This window comes from Oncorhynchus masou, chromosome 20 (assembly GCF_036934945.1).
Source record: "Oncorhynchus masou masou isolate Uvic2021 chromosome 20, UVic_Omas_1.1, whole genome shotgun sequence".
Classification (NCBI taxonomy): Eukaryota; Metazoa; Chordata; class Actinopteri; order Salmoniformes; family Salmonidae; genus Oncorhynchus; species Oncorhynchus masou.
This window is the reverse complement of record NC_088231.1, coordinates 4676928-4699304: the sequence shown is the minus strand read 5'-3', so window position 1 is coordinate 4699304 and position 22377 is coordinate 4676928. Positions and strand designations below refer to the sequence as shown.

Below are 22377 nucleotides of genomic sequence, written 5' to 3'. Positions count from 1 at the left end.
TTGTATCTTAAAATGATTTTATGAGCATTTAATCCAGTTAAGATGCTATTGGTGAGCTTGTGGTGGTGTACTTCACAGCAAAACGAAGATCTCTTCATGAGAGTGCCTGCTAAATGTGGGTGCAGGGGACTGTGAGCATGGTTTGTGGTGTCAGCTCTCTTGCTTAGAGAGAAGATGTGCAGAGATAGAGGGCGGTACCACATCTCCCCTATATGCAAGTGAGAATGACAGCGACTGACCCATATAGGTTACTGACCTCAGAGAAAACAAATAAGCAATAACCATACGCTGTTAAGATGGCGATAGAGTACACTAATACACACACAGACAATATGAGTGTGTTTTGGGGGTTGATGGAATCCATATACGTTGACACTCGTTCATTTTGATACATGTATTTGTGTGGCTTTACTTGAGATTTAGCAACCACAAGGCTCCCACTCTCTCTCTCTGTTTGTGGGTGTTGTTTTGAAACTAACATCAGAACCTTATTCAAAGATTCTTGCAGAATGATGTACAGAAGAGGTGTCTGTACAGTTCTATACAACACATTTCTATCAGGACCACACCATGCTTACAGAAAGAGACATGCTACTCTGAGCTTTGGAAACCCTGATCTAGAGATACACCAGAATCACCTGTTCAAGTGTCAAACACCTTGATATCCTATTCAAGTAAAATCTTCCAGCTTTCACCTGGCTGAGTTAGCCGATGCAACACACCCACACAGGTCTCTGGTTAACACACACAGGCCTCCAACCTTCCCACAATCTGTCTGCTCCTCCCAAACGTATTCCTGAGGCAGATGTTTTCTTTGATCAGTTACCTGCAGCCCAGCCTCAAATCAGGGAGATTCCAAAGACTCTTCCAAGCAGCATTGTGTTACAAGTCCATTGGTTTTCCATTTCAATCAAACTACTTTAAAGGTGAAATAAAACTTTTTTTTTTTTTTTTTTTTTTACTTTCTCTTACCAACTTTGCTCTCTGCTTTTCAACTGATTGGTTGGTCATCCACCATCCATCAACATTCAAAGATTCTCTAGAGAATATGAAGTGAGAAAATGAATGCACACATAATGGGTTAGACAGAATCAGCTATTTGAGAGGGACACGTACAGGATAAGTGAAATGTGTTCCAGTAAATGTATCTAACCTTTGTTGGCATCTCCCCTATGGTGAATAAATCTGCAAAGATGTCTGGGAACACCACCAAGGCTGCTGCCGGGATAACAGGATAGTATATTTCTCCATGCCTCTCGTCTTTGTTGTGTGGAGTTGTGTGGGGAAAAACAAATACAATACCTGACACACAGTGTTGTCAGAACCAAAACTTCAATGAAACCTTAGTCCTATATATACTGTTTACACAGTGTCTTCAGAAGGTATTCACACCCCGTGACTTTTTCCACATTTTGTTGTGTTACAGCCTGAATTTAAAATGAATTAAATGTAGATTTTGTGTCACTGGCCTACACACAATACCCCATAATGTCAAAGTGGAATTATGTTTAGACATTTTTACAAATTAATTCAAAATCTGAAATGTCTTGAGTCAATAAGTATTCAACCCCTTTGTTATGGCAAGCCTAAATATGTTCAGGAGAAAATAATTATCTTAACAAGTCACAGAACAAGTTGCATGGACTTGTGTGCAATAATATTGTTTAACATGCTTTTTGAATGACTACCTCATCTCTGTACCCCACACATACAATTATCTGTAAGGTCCCCTCAGTCGAGCAGTGAATTTCAAACACAAAGAGAATTTAGGCTTTCAAATAGCTTGCAAAGAAGGCCGCATTTTAGTAGATTAGGTAAAAATATGAAAAAACAAACATTGAATATATCCCTTTGAGCATGGTGAAGTTATTAATTACACTTTGGATGGTGTATCAATACACCCAGTCATTACAAAGATACAGTCGTCCTTCCTAATTCAGTTGACGGAGAGGAAGGAACCGCTCAGGGATTTCACCATGAGGCCAGTGGTGACTTTAAAACAGAGCCATTAATGGATTTGATAGGAGAAAACTGAAGATGGACCAGCAAAATTGTAATTAATCCACAATACTAATACGAAGCCAGTACAGAATAAAAATATTCTAATAAAATATAGATATTTCTGTATTTAATTTTGAAAAAATGTGTAAACATTTCTAAAACCATATTTTTACTCTGTCATTATGGGTTATTGTGTGTAGATGTGTGAGAAGAAAAATCTGTTTAATCCATTTTGAATTTAGTCTGTAACAACAAAATGTGGAATAAGTCAATGGGTATGAATGCTTTCTGAAGGCACTGAGTGTACAAAACATTAGGAACACATTCATAATACTGAGTTGCACACGCTTTTGCTCTCAGAACAGCCTCAGTTTGCCGGGTCATGGACTCTACAAGGTGTTGAAAGTGTACCACAGGGATACTGGCCCATGTCAACAACCATGCTTCCCACAATTGTGTGAAGTTGGCTGGATGTCCTTTGGGTAGTGGACCATTCTTGATGCACACCGGGAAACTGTTGAGTGTGAAAAACCGAACAGCATTGCAGTTCTTGACGGACCTTAACCGTTGCGCCTGGCACCTATGGCTATACCCTGTTCAGGCAATTAAATATTTTGTCTTACCCATTCACTCTCTGAATGGAACACATACACAATCCATGTTTCAATTGTCTCAAGGCTTAAAAATCCTTATTTAAAACTTCATTGGTATAGGGGGCAGCATTTTCACTTTTGGATGAAAAGCATGCCCAGAGTAAACTGCCTGCTACTCAGTCCCAGATGCTAATATATGCATATTATTACACTCTGAGGTGTCTAAAACTGTTTGAATGATGTCTGAGTATAACAGAACTCATATGGCAGGCAAAAACCTGAGAAATAATCCAACCAGAAGGTGGGAAATCTATTGAAGATACAGTGGGATGTTGGCCATGTTGCACTTCCTAAGGCTTCCAATAGATGTCAACAGTCTTTAGAAACTTGTTTCAGGCTTCTACTGTGAAAGGGGGCTGAATGAGAGGGGAATGAGTTAGGTGTCTGGTAGAGAGCCACGGGCATGTGACGCGCGGTCATGAGAGAGTTAGCTCACGTTCCATTGCTTTTCTACAGACAAAGGAATTCTCCGGTTGGGACATTGACGATTTGTGTTAAAAACATCCTAAAGATTGATTCTGTACTTCGTTTGATATGTTTCTACAACCAGTATTATGACTTTTTGGAGTTTCGTCCGACCTTACCGCTGGACTTGCAGGCGCGTTTGGATTTGTTTACCAAACGCCCTAACAAAAGGAGGTATGTGGACATAAATTATGAACTTTATTCAACAAATCAAACATTTATTGTGGAACTGGGATTCCTGGGAGTGCATTCTGATGAAGATCATCAAAGGTAAGCAAATCTTTATAATGCTATTTCTGACTAATGTTGACTCCACAACATGGCGGATATTTCTTTGGCTGGTTTGGCCTCTGAGCGCCATACTCAGATTATTGCATGGTAGGCTTTTTCCGTAAAAAGTTTTGAAATCTGACACAGCGGTTGCATTAAGGAGAAGTTTATCTGAAGTTCCATGTATAATAGTTGTATCTATTATCAATGTTTATTATGAGTATTTCTGTTAATTGATGTGGCTCTCTGCAAAATCACCTCATGTTTTGGAACTACTGAACATAACACGACAATGTAAAATTAAATTTTTTGATAAAAAATATGCACTTTATCGAACAAAGCATACATGTATTGTGTAACATGAAGTCCTATGAGTGTCATCTGATGAAGATCAAAGGTTAGTGATTAATTTGATCTATATTTCTGCTTTTTGTGACTCCTATCTTTGGCTGGAAAAATGGCTGGGTTTTTCTGTGACTTGGTGGTGACCTAACATTATCGTTTGTGGAGCTTTCGTTGTAAAGCCTTTTTGTAATCAGACACTGTGTCTGGATTAACGATAATGTTATCTTTAAAATGGTGCATAATACTTGTATGTTTGAGAAATTGTATTCATGAGATTTCTGTTGTTTGAATTTGGCGCCCTGCAATTTCACTGGCTGTTGGCGAGCAGAACCCCGTTCCCAGGCAGGTTGTTGCTTCCCCTTCATCTACACTGATTGAAGTGGATTTAGCAGGTAACCGTGACATCAAGGGATCATAACTTTCACCTGGATTAATCTGGTCTGTCTATGTCTTGGAAAGAGCAGGTTTTCCTGATATGTTGTACACTCAGGGTATATACCTCACACAACAGCATACAGAAGGCTACCATACACGATAATGCAATCTGCAAATAGTTCACAGTGAAATTATCTTTTCTCCACTAGAAGGTGCTCTTTAATCGATGTCCCTTCCACAGGACTGTTGAGCTAACGTAGGCTAATGCGATTAGCATGAGTTTGTAAGTAACATGAACATTTCCCAGGACATAGACATATCTGATATTGGCAGAAAGCTTAAATTCTTGTTAATCTAACTGCACTGACCACTTTCCAGTAGCTATTACACTGAAATTATACCATGCTATTGTTTGACGAGAGTGCACAAATTTTAACATGAAAGTTAATTCATTAACAAATTAGGCACATTTGGGCGGTCTTGATTCAGAAATGCAACGGATCATTTTTGCCTAGTGGCCAAAATCGAAATTGCACCTGGGCTGGAATAATACATTATGGCCTTTCTCATGCATTTCAAAGATGATGGTACAAAAAAATACAAAAAAACGGTTGTTTTTTTCTTTGTATTATATTTTACCAGATCTATTGTGTTATTTTCTCCTACATTCCTTTCACATTTCCAAAAATGTCAAAGTCTTTCAAGAATATGCATATCCTTGCTTCAGGGCCTGACATACAGGCAGTTAGATTTGGGTATGTCATTTTAGGTGAAAATTTAAAAAAAGTGGCGGATCCTTAAGAGTTTTTTTAACAACCTACACTCTGGTTCATCACTACATAACAAGTCTACTAACCACTCTCTTTATCTTTAGAGGGATGGGTAATTATAATGTAATGAGCTCAGACATGATGGCAGTCATGGATTATCCAATTACTCACACATGCTTCTTCTACTAAGCCTCCATCTCCTCAGGTTGTTGTGATGTTGTGATTACTGACAGGGTCATCAAATACACCACTGTAGATGGAGTTGTAATCTTATCTCTCTGCCTCGAGAGGAAGAGAAAGACTGGTGATGAGACGAGGGGTGTAAAACATTTGCCCAAACAGTTGCAACTAAAACAGCAGTTTCTATTGGATAAATTAAGGTAAGTCCCTCCCCTTTCTGTTTCCTCCTGTTTAAGAAACATTGTGCAACAGAATCGTCTTAATGAATACACCACAGAGGGCTGCTGGTCTGGTTGAGTCTATTCTCTCCTCTGTACCAGGACAAGATCACATCTTTCAGGTTCTTCACAGTGCGCACCACTGAACAGCTGGAGCTTTAGAGGAATGAACCATTTGTTCAGATGGAGAAGGCTTGCCAGACTGACGTTCATGCTGCTATATTTTGTCATTAATGGTATGTTTCTTTTGTTTTTGCTGATTTGCTGCACTAACTAAAATTGTATGTGGGAGATGATAGATAAGTATCCAAATGTTTTTATTTTTAAATGTTCAATGTTTTAATTGGCAACATTGGTCAAATTAAAAAAATTGTGAATCATTTAAACAGTGCAACATTTACACTGTGTGTAGCCTATCGCTAAGACTCATTCCAAAATAACATTCCTCCCTTTCTGGAGAGATGTGCTCCTGTATCCTGTCCGAGCATTAGACAAATATTTACAGTAAGGGATAGATACAGACAGAGACTAGTTTCTTTCATGGGAAGAAAGAGTTGTAGGATATAAACGTTTGTGATCTATACACCAACTACAGACTATGCCAATACCTTATTGATTCATAGACTAACTTGAGAGATTAATACTATTTTGGAAACAAACAGGCTGATAACCTTTTATAGTTCTCTGAGACTGAGACTGTAGCTTGTCATTAGAAACTAATGTGTTTTATAAGAATTTTGGCCAAATGACAGAAGTCACATGTTCACTGTGTTTAGGCTCACAGTGCCTGTCCGTTGATGTTTGAAAAGACTAAAACTCAGTGGCATTTAAGATACTTTGGAGTGGGACATTAAACAGGAAATGTTTGTGGTTTATATCATTATGTGGTCAGTGGCTGTCTGTCACATAGATGGATGGAAGAGTGCGAGGCAGGTCTTTGGAACAGGCGATGTACTTTTTGATGAAGTTCATGGTCTGGTCCACTAGTCAGCTCACCACAAATGTAATGTATCTCTGTTCATAGCGTGAGACAAAAAAGTGGTGTTTTTTTTTAGGGTGTAAGTGTCTCACTTGAATGTCTTAAAACTGAGAATGAAGACGTTCAAGAGAAATAAGAGCTTCTCTTCATGACCAAAAGTATGTGGTCAGCAGTGGTGTAAAGTACTTAATTAAAAATACTTTAAAGTACTACTTAAGTAGTTGTTTGGGGTTGGCCTTATGAATTCAAGCAGGCAGCGTTCTCTTGGCATCCGCCAAATCTGCCATCATCCATCAGACTGCAGATGGTGAAGCGTGATTTCCAATGCTCAAGAGTCCAATGGCGGTGAGCTTTACTTTAATCCAGCTGATGTTTCGCATTGCGCATGGTGATTTTAGGCTTGTGTGTGTGGCTGCTCGGCCATGGAAACCCATCGGGTTGCTCCCGATGAACAGTTCTTGTGCTGACATTGCTTCCAGAGGCATATTGGAACTCAGAAGTGAGTGTTGCAACCGAGGACAGACAATTTTGACACGCTATAGGCCTACTATAGGCTAACGTTAACTAGCTGGCCTGGCACATCATTACCATTGAAAGGAAGTTGGGCGAGCTAGCAAGCATTTTAGCCAGGCAGCCTAGAACAACATAACCTAAAAGTGTGTAGCCTACTGTATGACCGTTTCCAACATGAAAGAGGAGGATGTCATTGGTGTTTCTCTTCAAGTAGGTTGAGTCAACATATTTTTTATACTTGCACGCATAATTCTGCTTTGAAGTTGATAAACTTGTAACCCCACTTTTGAGAAAATGGCCTTTGAATGTTTTGGTACACCTACTGGAGAGTTCTTTGTCTACACATATTCAGCATCGTTCACACAGTCTTAAGCCTTAGCCCCACCCAACCACTGATTTCAAGACTAAAACTGGTGAAAGTAGTAGTCTACAATAAGGAAATACTCCACGTATAAATATACTTCATATACTCCTTGGTCTAGATCTTAATCTGGCTATGAAAGTGTCCAGATAAAAATATGTAATAATTATTAGATGATGCTTACCAAGACACTAAATTGATGGGAAAATCAATGCTATAACCACGCCCCCCCCAGCCACATCTAGCTGTGGTTGGGTCATTATTGTCTTGACATGTTCATGAAATAGCAAGCTAGCTAAACAATGAACCATAACACCAACCCATAGCTTCAGTACAAACGGATTGGTATAGCTAGCGACCATCCATGAAGTTTGAATCTGCAGGTAGCTAAAGCTAACCAACTAGGTTCAATGTTAGCCAGCTAGCTAACATATGGCTATAACTAGCATCTCCTTTGTTTTGTTGATGTTGAGTGAGAGGTTGAGTGCCCTCACCTCCTCCCTGTAGGCTGTCTCGTCGTTGTTGGTAATCAAGCCCAATACAGAGGCCCCTCAGGGGTGCGTGCTCAGTCCCCTCCTGTACTCCATGTTCAATCATGACTGCACGGCCACGCACGACTCCAAAACGATCATTACATTTGCAGATGACACAACAGTGGTAGGCCTGATTACCGACAGCCTATAGGGAGGAGGTCAGAGACCTGGCCGTGTGGTCCCAGGACAACAACCTCTCCCTCAACATGATCAAGAAGAAGGAAATGATTGTGGACTACAGGAAAAAGAGGACCAAGCACGCCGCCGTTTTCATCGACGGGGCCGCAGTGGAGCAGGTTGAGAGCTTCAAGTTCCTTGGTGTCCACATCACCAACAAACTAACATGGTCCAAGAACACCAAGGCAGTCGTGAAGAGGGCACGACCAAACTTATTCCCATTCAGGAGACTGAGAAGATTTGGCATGGGTCCTCAGATCCTCAAAAGGATCTACAGCTGCACCATCGAGAGCATCCTGACTGGTTGCATCAATGCCTGGTATGGCAACTGCTCTGGCTCTTACCGCAAGGCACTACAGAGGGTAGTGCGAACGGCCTAGTACATCACTGGGCCAAGCTTCCTGCCATCCAGGACCTCTATACCAGAGGAAGGCCCTAAAAAGTGTCAAAGACTCCAGCCACCCTAGTCATAGACTGTTCTCTCTGCTACCACACGGCAAGCAGTACCGGAGCGTCAAGTCTCGGTCCAAGAGGCTTCTAAACAGCTTCTACCCCCAAGACAAAAGACTCCTGAACATCTAATTAAATGGTTACCCAGACTATTTGCATTGCCCCCCCACCCCCTTTCCCCCTCTTTACACCATTGCTACTCTCTTGTTATAATCAATGCATAGTCACTTTAATAACTCTACCTACATGTACATACTACCTCAACTAACCGGTGCCCCCGCACATTGACTCTGAATCGGTACCCCCCTGTATATAGTCTTGCTATTGTTATTTTACTGCTGCTCTTTAATTACTTGCTACACTTATTCTTATCCTTATTTTTTGAAACTGCATTGTTGGTTAGGGGCTCGTAAGTAAGCATTTCACTGTAGTGTCTACACCTGCTGTATTTGGCGCATGTGACTAATACGATTTGATTTGTTGGGAGGCCGGAAAGGTGGAGGTGATATGATCGATGACTAGTCTCAAAGCACTTCATGATGACAGAAGTGAGTGGTACGGGGCAGAAATAATTTAGTTCAGTTCTTTTGCCTTCTTGGGTACAGGAGCAATGGTAGCCATCTTGAAGCATGTGGGGACAAGGCTAGGGATGCCGTCTGGGCCAGCAGCCTTGCGAGGGTTAACACATTTAAATGTTTTACACAGTCCTTGTTAGCGGGCTGCGACAGTGGCACTGTATTATCCTCAAAGCGGTCAAAGAAGGTGTTTAGTTTGTCTGGAAGCGTGATGTCGTTGTACGTGACGTGATTGGTTCTCTCTTTTGTAGTCCGTTATTTCCTGTAGACCCTGCCACATACAGTGGGGCAAAAAAAGTATTTAGTCAGTATTTAGTCAGCCACCAATTGTGCAAGTTCTCCCACTTAAAAAGATGAGAGGCCTGTAATTTTCATCATAGGTACACTTCAACTATGACAGACAACATGAGAAAAAAATCCAGAAAATCACATTGTAGGATTTTTTTATGAATTTATTTGCAAATTATGGTGGAAAATAATCAATAACAAAACTTTCTCAATACTTTGTTATATACCCTTTGTTGGCAATGACAGAGGTCAAACGTTTTCTGGAAGTCTTCACAAGGTTTTCACACACTGTTGCTTTTATTTTGGCCCATTCCTCCATGCAGATCTCCTCTAGAGCAGTGATGTTTTGGGGCTGTTGCTGGGAAACACGGACTTTCAACTCCCTCCAAAGATTTTCTATGGGGTTGAGATCTGGAGACTGGCTAGGCCACTCCAGGACCTTGAAATGCTTCTTACGAAGCCACTCCTTCGTTGCCCGGGCGGTGTGTTTGGGATCATTGTCATGCTGAAAGACCCAGCCACGTTTCATCTTCAAAGCCCTTGCTGATGGAAGGAGGTTTTCACTCAAAATCTCACGATACATGGCCCCATTCATTCTTTCCTTTACATGGATCAGTCGTCCTGGTCCCTTTGCAGAAAAACAGCCCCAAAGCATGATGTTTCCACCCCTTTGGATGCAACTCAGCATTCTTTGTCCTCCAAACACGACGAGTTGAGTTTCATTTGACCATATGACATTCTCCCAATCTTCTTCTGGATCATCCAAATCATCTAGTAATCTTGCTTGTTTGTAGTTGACCAAATACTTATTTTTCTACCATCATTTGCAAATAAATTCATTAAAAATCCTACAATGTGATTTTCTGGATTTTTTTTCTCATTTTGTCTGTCATAGTTGAAGTGTACCTATGATGAAAATTAAAGGCCTCTAATCTTTTTAAGTGGGAGAACTTGCACAATTGGTGGCTGACTAAATACTATTTTGCCCCACTGTACGTCTCGTGTCTGAGCTATTGAAATGCAACCACACCTTGTCACTGCACCGGCATTTTGCTTGTTTGATTGCCTTGCGGAGGGAATAACTACACTGTTTATATTAAGTCATATTCCCAGACCTCTTTCCTTGGTTATATGCGGTGGATCGCGCTTTTAGTTTTGAGTGAATCCATCCATGGTTTCTGGTTAGGGTAGGTTTTAATAGTCACAGTGGGTACGACATCTCCAATGCACTTCTTTATAAACGCACTCACCGAGTCAGGTTATAGGTCGATGTTGTTCTCTGAGGCTGACCGGAACATATTCCAGTCCGCACGATCAAAACAATCTTGAAGCGAGGCTTCCGTTTGGTCGGACCAGTGTTGAATGGTTCTCATCACTGGTACATCCTGTTTGAGTTTCTGCCTATAAGACCTCAGAGCCTTGGATCATTACTGTTCTGTTATTATATTCTTTAATATTACATTTTGGGGTTGTGTCCACATACAATTGTCTCATGGTCGGTCTTGTTTCCACACAATTTAAGATGTTTGTTTGCCTTGCGCAGGGATGCATGCCAAAGAATTTGAGAAGATCCACCTTGATTTCTTTGTATTTTTTGTTGTATATGCTCTTATGGTCTCTGTGTGCTCTTTTATAACCTTTGCTTCACTGGCAATAACTTTTGCATTTTGGATTGCAAGGTTGCTGAGTTTGGGGCTTGTAAATGTATCTGTCTTGTTCATTACAGCTGGATACAGTATATGTTACAGCTGGTTTGCAGTTGGCTAGTTGTAGCTAGATGTTTTTGAATGTAAACAAAGCCTACCTCAATTGTTTTCTGTCTGAATTGTTTTCTCTTGCTTGTGTAAGTTTAGGTACTAGTTTCCCTGTCCTTTGTCCTGTCCTTTGTCCTTTTGATTGTCCTTTTTGTTATTTGTTAGCTAGCTAGGTTTTTTAGCTAACAGCAGGTAGCCAGTAGCTAGAAACTCTTAGCAACTCCATAACAACATGTAAACAACTGTTAGCTTGTTAGCTATCCAGTTGAGTTATCTGGATAAAAGTTGTCTTCTGATGTTGTATTCTTAGTCCTTTATCTTTCACTCACTTGTTTTTCTCAAATGTGCTCTTCCTCAAAATAATTTGAAATATGATATCTAATACTAGATATTAGGAGCTCATCATTTTACCAGCTGCTCTTGGAACTTGGAACAATAACTCATAACTGATGTTTTGAAATTATCTGTCATTTTCCAATGAAAAATATATTTCCCAGCAAATATCATTGCAGTTGTGCAGTTGCACATGCTGTTTTTTATATGGCTACTGCAATAGCTGTGTCCAAAATAACACAGTTACAGTCACGTTTGTACCTGCAGGGTGAATATTAGATTATACTGTACAATTCAGTAATTGTGTAGTACAGGAGTAGGAAATCCTCTTCCTGGAGGGCCGCAGGTACTACAGGATTTTGTTCCAACTAGGCACCACACCTGACCAACTGAGCTAATTGATCAGTTCAGTTATTGCCTAAATTCAACACACCTGTCCTTCCAGGTCAGTTAAATGAAAAACATCAATCACCTGCGTCACTCCAGGATCAGGGTTGCCTAACCCCTGGTGTAGTGGTTATGTCCTAACTCTGGTTATTTTGCAGTTATACTGCAATTGCTGCTTTCAAAATAACCATTATACTGCATATACTGTAACTGCAGTTTCACAATTCAAATGAACTACAAGTTGATGTCACAGCCAATGCTTTGTTGTTAATTGTCAGTTTTACTGTTACAGTAGCCAGCTGCAGAAATAGCCCCTCAACATTTTTTAAAACTGTTTTTCTTATAACAAGTCACTGTTTGTGTGTTGTCTATCCTTTGTTACAATCCCTATGGCGATGCTGAGAAATATGTTTATCCTAAATGAACAAAACTTTGGTGTGTGTGTGTGTATGTGTGGGTGAGACATAAACGCAGAAAGATAGGCTTATTTCATATGCATACTTAATATCAAATCAAATGTATTTATATAGCCCTTCTTACATCAGCTGATATATCAAAAAGCTGTACAGAAATCCAGTCTAAAACCCCAAACAGCAAGCAATGCAGGTGTAGAAGCACGGTGGCTAGGAAATACTCCCTAGAATGGTCAAAACCTAGTAAGAAACATAGAGAGGAACCAGGCTATGAGGGGTGGCCAGTCTTCTTCTGGCTGTGTCTGGAGTATGTACGATGGAGTCTAGCTTCCTTGTGCTGAAGAACATACAACATTAGGGAGGCTATCACCACAATGTTCATCGTCTCATCACCAATTTATATAGTTAATTCACTTAGAGAATGTGAAAACAATGTTGTACAAAAGTACTGTAGTTACACTCCTCGACCTACCCACACATGTAAAATAGCCTTCCTTTTCCCAGTGCAATTTCACTTTCATTTTTAGAAAACCAAACACCCCTATCAGGTATACATTGATCTGACAACTGTAAGAATTATAAGTCACGGGTGACCGTTAGCATTACTGAGAACTATTCTGTTTGCAGCAATGAAAAGTATTCATTGCAGTGGAAACTTATTTCACCACATACAGTAGGCATGTTAGTGAGATGGGACCCCTGTACACAGGGAAGACTGTGTGGGGCTGCTTCTCCGTGTGGTCAAACCGCTAATGTAACAGAAGGCGGCGAACCACACGATGTGACAGACTGATGGGAAAGGAAACGACTCTGTGTTCACAAGCAGAGACACAGTCACACATTCAGATAGACTACGTATACAGTTCGCTATTGGAGGACAAATACATTATGTTCGTAGGGTGTGCATGAGTTCTCTTCTATTCACCTGTAGAACTAATACTGAAAAGTTGCTCTTGTACAAACCCAATAATATGCCTTTGGGCCTATGAGCCAATAACCAGATTATTAAGCTAATGACCTGGGTAACCTATTGCCCACCTGCTGCCTACATTAAGACTATGTCTCCACAGAGGATGTGACACTGAAACATTTGTTCTACCTTACTCAACACCTTAAACCATAGCTGTGGGAAGTAGGGGTGCTGCAGCACCCTCTGAAAAATCAGAAGTAGTGCAATGGGTTTTTAATCGTCCTGTATTAGCGGACCGATACAGCCATCTGTAGTGTCGATATAACCCTCCCCAACCCCAAACTACTTCCTGCAGCTGGGCCTAAAATCTACAAATATTTTACAGTTAAGACTTTCTTATTTATGAAAAAGAAGAAGATACTATTTAGGGAAAAAAATGAAATACTTTAAAGTACTACTTCATTTGTTTTTGGGGAGTCTCTCTACTTTACCATTTATATTTTTGACAACTTCTACTCCACTACATTCCTAAAGAAAATAATGTACATATTACTCCATGCATTTTCCCTGACACCCAAAATTACTCTTTACATTTTTCAATGCTTAACAGGACAAAAAAAAGTCAAATGCACGCACTTATCAAGAGAACATGCCTAGTCATCCCTCCTGCCTATAATCTGGCAGACTCATTAACCACAAATGCTTAGTTTGTAAATTATGTGTGACTGTTGGAGTGTGCCCTTGGCTATCCGTAAATAAAAACTATTTAAAAAAATAATAATATGAGCTCTGGTTTGTTTGAAATAAGGAATTTGAAATGATTCATAAGTACATTTTAGCCTTTACATTTACTTTTGATACTTAAGTAGATTTAAAACCAAACACTTACATTTTTACTCAAGTAGTATTTTACTGGGTTGAAACGTTCCTCTGACCCTGAAATTCAAAGGATTTCGATCTAGGCTATTTGAGAGGCTGTAGTGGAAAGTTATGTTACTTGGTAATGAAATATCTCTGTAAAGTCATGTGCTTTTTCAGTGATATCCTTGACTTTTATTTGAGGGGGAAGAATTTCCCCTCACTCAGAGAATGCATTTCCATGTGAACTTAATTTCAGACAAAATATTCAACTACTAGTTCCTAATAATTATTTCCTGACCCCAACCATCACATTAGGCCTGTAAATAACTAAGGACTTCGATACTCAAGTCACTAGTGTCATTCCAGACGACTACATTATAAACGTGCAGAAAACATGAACTAATGATTGAATGCCATTGTCATCTTCAGTGCAGTCTGACATCAGATCACAATATCATATGGATGCAGTTACTGACATGTTAAAACACTTATCCAGGTATTGTGAGATTTAGTGTGCGACTGCAGTCATTGTGTTAATATTTAGTCTCTCTCTTTCCACAGTACTCTGTGCTTCCCAGCAAACAGTCCAGTCTGAGATTCAGCAGGTAAAAAGCATCGTGGGACAGTCTTTCTCTTTTCAAGAGAGGGTGATCAATTCTAGCAATTTACTTTATGGAGACCTTGGCAGTATTGCAAATGTGTACCCTGGTAAAGAAGGCAAAATCACCCTTGAGAAGAGATTTGAAAACCGACTCCACGTGAACAATGTTACAAGATACTTCACTCTGTCAGACCTTCAGATAGACGATGCTGGGGTTTATACTGTGGAGAATACAGACGAAGAGAAAAAAAGAAAAACATTTGAGCTCACTGTATACAGTAAGTGTTTGTGTGCGTATCTGTCACGGCTTTCATGTGGGAAGGAGGAGCGGACCAAAATGCAGCGTAGTTGCGATTCATTTTATTTAATACGGAAACTATACACGATAAACTAACAAAGTAACAAACGTACGAAAACCGAAAACAGCCCAATCTGGTGCAAAACACAGAGACAGGAACAATCACCCACAAACACACAGTGAAACCCAGGCTACCTAAATATGGTTCCCAATCAGAGACAATGACTAACACCTGCCTCTGATTGAGAACCATATCAGGCCAGACAGAAATAGACAAACAAGACATCCAACATAGAATGCCCACTCAGATCACACCCTGACCAACCAAAACATACAAATAAACTATGGTCAGGGTGTGACAGTAGTACCCCCCCCCCCAAGGTGCGGACTCCGGACGCAAAACCTGAACCTATCGGGGAGGGTCTGGGTGGGCATCTGTCCGCGGTGGCGGCTCCGGTGCTGGACATGGCCCCCACTTCACCGTAGTCCTCCCCCACCTTGTCCGCTTCCGTGACCTCCTAGCCACGGCAACCCTGCTAAATAAAACGGGACAGAGGGGCAGCGCCGGACAGGCGGGAGGGAGACTCCGGCAGCAGCGCCGGACAGGCGGGAGGGAGACTCCGGCAGCAGCGCCGGACAGGCGGGAGGGAGACTCCGGCAGCAGCGGAGAGGAGGAAGGCTCTGGCAGATCCTGGCTGACTGGCAGATCTGGAAGAGTCTGGCAGATCTGGAAGAGTCTGGTTGACTGGCAGATCTGGAAGCGTCTGGCAGATCTGGAAGCGTCTGGCAGATCTGGAAGCGTCTGGCCGATCTGGAAGCGTCTGGCCGACTGGCAGAACTGGTAGAGTCTGGCCAACTGGCAGAACTGGTAGAGTCTGGCCAACTGGCAGAACTGGTAGAGTCTGGCCGACTGGCAGAACTGGTAGAGTCTGGCCGACTGGCAGATCTGGAAGAGTCTGGTTGACGGACCAATCTCGAAGAGTCAGGCTTACTGGCAAATCTGGAAGAGTCTGGCAGATCTGGAAGAGTCTGGTTGACTGGCAGATCTGGTAGAGTCTGGCAGATCTGGAAGAGTCTGGCAGATCTGGAAGAGTCTGGCAGATCTGGAAGAGTCTGGTTGACTGGCAGATCTGGAAGAGTCTGGCCAACTGGCAGATCTGGAAGCGTCTGGCAGATCTGGAAGCGTCTGGCCGACTGGCAGAACTGGTAGAGTCTGGCCGACTGGCAGAACTGGTAGAGTCTGGTTGACGGACCAATCTCGAAGAGTCAGGCTTACTGGCAAATCTGGAAGAGTCTGGCAGATCTGGAAGAGTCTGGTTGACTGGCAGATCTGGTAGAGTCTGGCAGGTCTGGTAGAGTCTGGTTGACTGGCAGATCTGGTAGAGTCTGGCAGATCTGGAAGAGTCTGGCAGATCTGGAAGAGTCTGGTTGACGACCAATCTCGAAGAGTCAGGCATACTGGCAAATCTGGAAGAGTCTGGCAGATCTGGAAGAGTCTGGTTGACTGGCAGATCTGGTTGACTGGCAGATCTGGTTGACTGGCAGATCTGGAAGAGTCTGGTTGACTGGCAGATCTGGCTGACTGGCGGATCTGGAAGAGTCTGGCTGACTGGCGGATCTGGAAGAGTCTGGCTGACTGGCGGATCTGGAAGAGTCTGGCGGATCTGGAAGAGTCTGGCGGATCTGGAAGAGTCTGGCGGATCTGGAAGAGTCTGGCGGATCTGGAAGAGTCTGGCTGACTGGCGGATCTGGAAGAGTCTGGCAGACTGGCGGATCTGGAAGAGTCTGGCAGACTGGCGGATCTGGCTGCTCCTTGCAGACTGGCAGCTCCTTGCAGACTGGCAGCTCCTTGCAGACTGGCAGCTCCATGCAGACTGGCAGCTCCATGCAGACTGGCAGCTCCGGCTGCTCCATGCAGACTGGCAGCCGGCTGCTCCATGCAGACTGGCAGCTCCATGCAGGCTGGCTGCTCCATGCAGGCTGGCAGCTCCGGCTGCTCCATGCAGACTGGCAGCTCCGGCTGCTCCATGCAGACTGCAGCTCTGGCTGCTCCATGCAGACTTGCAGCTCCGGCTGCTCCATGCAGGCTGGCACCTCCGGCTGCTCCATGCAGGCTGGCACCTCCGGCTGCTCCATGCAGGCTGGCAGCTCCATGCAGGCTGGCAGCTCCATGCAGGCTGGCAGCTCTGGCTGCTCCATGCAGACTTGCAGCTCTGGCTGCTCCATGCAGGCTGGCAGCTCTGGCTGCTCCATGCAGGCTGGCAGCTCCATGCAGGCTGGCAGCTCTGGCTGCTCCATGCAGGCTGGCAGCTCTGGCTGCTCCATGCAGGCTGGCAGCTCTGGCTGTGCTAAACAGGCAGGAGACTCCGGCAGCGCATGAGAGGAGAAAGGCTCCGGTAGCGCTGGAGAGGCGAGGCGCACTGTAGGCCTGATGCATGGTGATGGCACTGGTGGTACTAGGCCGAGGACACGCACAGGAAGCCTGGTGCGGAGAGCTGCCACCGGAGGACTGATGTGTGGAGGTGGCACTGGATAGACCGGACCGTGCAGGCGCACTGGAGCTCTTGCACAGGAAGCACAGGAAGTTTGCGCAGGTCTCCTACCTGGCGTAGCCCTACTCCCTGTGAGCCTCCCCCAAGAAATCTTTGGGGCTGACTCTCGGGCTTCCTTCCGCTCCGCCGTGCTTGCGTCGCCATCTCCATTCTCCTATAGCCCTCTTCGCACTGCTCCAGTGAATCTCAGGCGGGCTCCGGCACTCTCCCTGGGTCGACCGCCCACCTGTCTATTTCCTCCCAAGTAGTGTAGTCCCGATATTGTTGCTCCTGCTGCCGCTTTTGCTTCTCCTCATACCAGCGCCTGTCAGCTCTCGCCGCCTCCAGTTCTTCTTTGGGGCGGCGATATTCTCCAGGCTGATCCCAGGGTCCTTCTCCAAACAATTCGTCCTCCCATGTCCATTCCTCCCTTTGTTGCTCCTGCCTGTTACCACGCCGCTTGGTCCTGTTGTGGTGGGTGATTCTGTCACGGCTTTAGTTGTGGGAAGGAGGAGCGGACCAAAATGCAGCGTAGTTGAAATTCATTTTATTTAATACGGAAACTATACACGATAAACTAACAAAGTAACAAACGTACAAAAACCGAAAACAGCCCTGATGCAAAACACAGAGACAGGAACAATCACCCACAAACACAGTGAAACCCAGGCTACCTAAATATGGTTCCCAATCAGAGACAATGACTAACACCTGCCTCTGATTGAGAACCATATCAGGCCAGACATAGAAATAGACAAACAAGACATCCAACATAGAATTCCCACTCAGATCACACCCTGACCAACCAAAACATAGAAACATACAAATAAACTATGGTCAGGGTGTGACAGTATCTGTGTGTTGTATATTTCGAAAACATTTAATATAGGTTCCAATTTCAATTTATTTGTATTTTTTCTTCTAGATTTTGTTTCCAAACCTCAGGTGACAGAGTGTGACAGCAGCTCCTGTAGTGTGGTGTGTTCTGTGCACAACGAAAAAGAGGTGACCTTGACCTTGTACAGGGAGAGGAAATACTAAACCAGACCAGCAGTCCTGATCTCACCACCGATCTCTCTCTCTGGTTGGAGGTAGAGGGAAAGAACTACAACTCCACCTACAGCTGTGTGGCTCACAACCCTGTCAGCAAGGAGACAGTTCTTGTCCCAAAATGTTGCAGTGAAGATGGTCGTGCTAATGATGCAGGTAAGACACATTTTGAATTAAAACCATCCAGAAAATAGCAATTACTAAGTGAAAGTGAAGTGTAGTTGAGCTCATTCAAAACATATTTTACAAAAATAATTTCCTTGTGTTTATTTCAGACAGTGATGGGATGACTCTGGGTATGGTTATTGCTGTAACCTGCGTTTTGGTTGCCTCAGGGCTGGTTGGACTTGCAATCTTTCTAAGGAAGAGGGGAAATGAACACTCACAAGGCAGGTATTTATCTTTTACAGGTGTGAGGTCAATCCCCAAAGTCAAAACATGCATAGCCTTTTTTAATTTTTATTTTACCATCAAGGGTAGTGTTTTGGAAAAGGTAGGAAATGTTTGCTTGAACCCAGGATGCAGGTCAAATAAAGTGTTGTATCTTCCACACTTCCTCTGCTCGGTCAGACAGTGTCATTATCCCAGACAACTTCTCGAAATGTTGAAAAAGCAGAAGGCACACACTCTCTGACAATGATCACTTGAATAGCTTGGCTTACCTGACACCAAAATAGCTCCTGAGTGTTCACATAAACTGTGCTGTGGGGTGAGCATCTATATGTCTCTGTCAGTTAGTCACACCTCCCCTCAGGCCTATATTTACTTTCCTTTATTTGTCTTCTTAGATTCAGCCGAAAGAGTGCAGGTTGACATTGAGTATACAGAGATAACTCCTAAAAAACGAACAGATAACCAGGTTAGTAAAAATGTTACAGGCTGATTGACAATACAGCAGCCCTCATGTCTACAACTGTTGGCTTTATCTCTGTGTCAGTGGGTTAATGTGGTCTTGAGTTGCACAGACCACCTGAGTTTGATACCCGGCCTGATTTCGTTGCAACCAGTTTTGCACATTTGGTTGCACAATGAGAAGCCACACGGATCATATGGTGTACCGGAGCGCCAAGTCTAGATCCAAAAGACTTAACAGCTTCTACCCCCAAGCCATAAGACTCCTGAACAGCTAATCAAATGGCGACCCAGACCATTTGCATTGCCCCCCATTTTACGCAGCTGCTACTCCCTGTTTATTATCTATGCATAGTCACTTTAACTCTACCTACATATACATACTACATCAATCCTCGACTAACCAGCACATTGTACCGGTAACCCCGGTTTATAGCCCGCTAATGTTATTTCACTGCTGCTCTTTAATTATTTGTACCTTTTTTACTTTACACTTATTTTTCTTAAAACTGCATTGTTGGTTAAGGGCTTGTACAGTAAGTAAGCATTTCACTGTAAGGTCCACTACACCTGTCGTATTCGGCGCATGTGACAAATAACATTTGATTTGATTAGAAATTCCTTTGATCTTCATATAGTCTTTTACAGTATTTGCAAAGTCTGTAGAATTTTAAAGTTAGGCTTCGTAATTCCTTCCACCAGCTTTAGGAAAGGTTCTAGATGTGTTGTGTTGACTGTTGAGTTCCGTACAGCAGAACAATGAGAGTAGACAAGAGATCGTCAGGCTTGTCCTGTTTCCTTCCTCTGGCACAAAGTTTATAATAAAGAAGCATAAAATCCTTTTTGTTTTGTTACTTTCCTAACCTCTTATCTCCCCACTCTCTGCACATTCTTTCCCTGTCCCTCCCTCCCCTACCTACCCCCTTCTCCTTCTCCTTGCCTAGGAGGAGCGAACAGATATACCAGAATTGGAGTCGCGTAGAGACAACCCTAAGCTGACATCAGTTTATGATACACTCCTGTTACATCGCATGGCTGCCAGCGGGGATGTTGATACAGCATGAAAGAGGCAAATGTGAAGTCAATAGGATAACTCACATCATGTAGGGGACAGTATATCATGAAGAGGACATTGAAACAAAACGAAAGTAAAAAAATGATTCACCCAGAAAACAACTGTGCCTCTAAAAGGTTATGGGAGAAAAATCCCCTGGAACTGTTGTGCTGATATTAGAATTTCAGGCTTCCTTTGTAGGTCATTCTCACAAACCTGTCAAATAGAGACCTCGATGACATCCACTGATAAGGACCAATTCAATAGCTATCCATTGAGTTAGTAGCAGGATATCCTTCTTTTCATGTGCCTTTTTTCCCAAATCTCAATGTATAGGTTAAAACAAATGGAACATATAGTTTAATACATTTCACTAGTGTGTTTGCTATGCTACTGCTGGACCATCGCTTATTTTTAGTATGGACTGTTCTGTTTAAATGTAGGGGCCTCCCCTGTATCGTTTTACAGCTGATCATTGTTTAGCTTGCCAGTGGATAGCAGCTGTGTACATCATATAAAAAGAGCAGGCGATTGAGATAAAGCCACCTACTCCTTAGAAGCAAAGGCTGTTAGGCTGCTTTAGAAACAGAAGGTCCATAGATAAATGTTTTCCTTTCACCGTGTATGTTGTATTGAAAATAACTTTGAGGGATAGATCTTGATTTAATTAAATTGTAAGCTCTTAATTAGCTTGTTTGGTTTATTATGATGGACCATTTATTGGTTGTCCCTATCTATGAAGCACATCATCCCTTAACAATACAATCACTCCCTCCTGCAGACTCTGTAGACTCTCCTATCAGAGCATGTTGTGCCCCACCTACATTAGTGCAGCCTTTGTATATATCTGTGCCAGCACAGGTTACTGTGACCCGAAAATTCCAAATCTGTTGATACCATAGTGAGTTGTTACACTGTAGGCTATTTCATTGTTATACTACTCTATTTCAGATATGCCAATAACTGGGTAAACTGTCATTCCTTGAAACCATGGCTGCTTCTATTACTTTAAGAGTGGCAACATTTCACCAGAGACACAACTCCATGTTGTGGTTTTAATGTTGCCCACTTCTAGGGTCAAATAGGAGGGACAACTGTAATTGTTTGGTGGATTCTCTATTTAGTAAGTTTAAGTGCGTGACCTTTTGTTCTGTCGCTTTGCATGCCAGGCAGCTATACATTTAAAAAATATATATTTACAATAATGACCGCAAATAGTGAATTACTAACTTTTTATTAAAAAATCCTATAATATTTAAAGCTTTGTTTTGAGAAAACATTGGCCTTTTCTCCCATCTAGTGGATGATTGTTTTTTTTTTTTATATTTCAGTATACTGTACATAATACACAGTGTTTCGCTCTGAGACAGGGTACTGTGAATTGTGTAGTGTTTCTTAAATCATGTTCAACCAATATGTTCTCTAACAACCTTTCCGTGCTTTAGACTGTGGTCTCGCATTTTTGTGCCAATGTGCCATTATTTATGACATTATTGTGAGTAAAAATTAAAACATTTGTGAAATATGCCATTTTTATTGTTTAAATCCCATTTGGTAGCAAAACATGAGCCTCATTTATCATTCTGTGTATGTTATTTATTTTGATTTTAATATTGCTGTGTTATTGATTATGTATTATAGATATGTTGTGGTAGAGTAGAGTGTAATGATGTGTTATGTACTGTTTTATTTTGTGTGTAATTGCGCAATGGTCACTGGACCAGATTGCGCAATGTTGTAATTTGTTTAACTCCAATGATTTGTTACAGGAAATGAGTAACCTTCGTATATAAAACGCACATTAGCTTTCCGTCTGTAGCAGCATGGACAAAGTGGTGAGTAGCCTAACCTTATACTTTAATTTGATTCCTGATCTATAGCATAACTCCACAAAGTTACGATGAAATGTAATTTCCTTATCTTATAAACTACATTTAACCAAATATGATTATTCATGTTCTGAGTCGTTCAGTGGGGTCTTTTTCTAACATATCAACATTATATTAAGAAAGTTGGATTTCGTAACTTCAGGCATCTGATAATAAGCACTGAACTCTGTTGACAGAGCGGTAGTGCTTTCTCACAGTAACTTGAGGGTTTTACATGTGTTGGTCCTCTGCAAAGTTGTTTGTGAGAAATCTTCGGAAAAGAATGAGAATTTTTGAATTAATATGAAAAGC

The 22377-nt window shown here is 42.2% G+C and overlaps 1 long non-coding RNA gene across 2 annotated transcripts; it reads left to right on the top strand.

Annotated features, from left to right (window-relative positions):
- The first annotated feature begins 5328 nt into the window (after window positions 1-5328).
- On the top strand, window positions 5329-22140 carry LOC135506727 (uncharacterized). 2 transcript variants are annotated; one of them, XR_010450556.1, is made up of 6 exons: window positions 5329-5513; window positions 14373-14690; window positions 18167-18447; window positions 18567-18680; window positions 19080-19150; window positions 20088-22140. It is a non-coding gene; the product is annotated as an uncharacterized LOC135506727 (long non-coding RNA). The 2 variants fall into 2 exon arrangements; XR_010450557.1 differs by having other exon boundaries at window positions 18567-18684.
- Window positions 22141-22377: the final 237 nt, after the last annotated feature.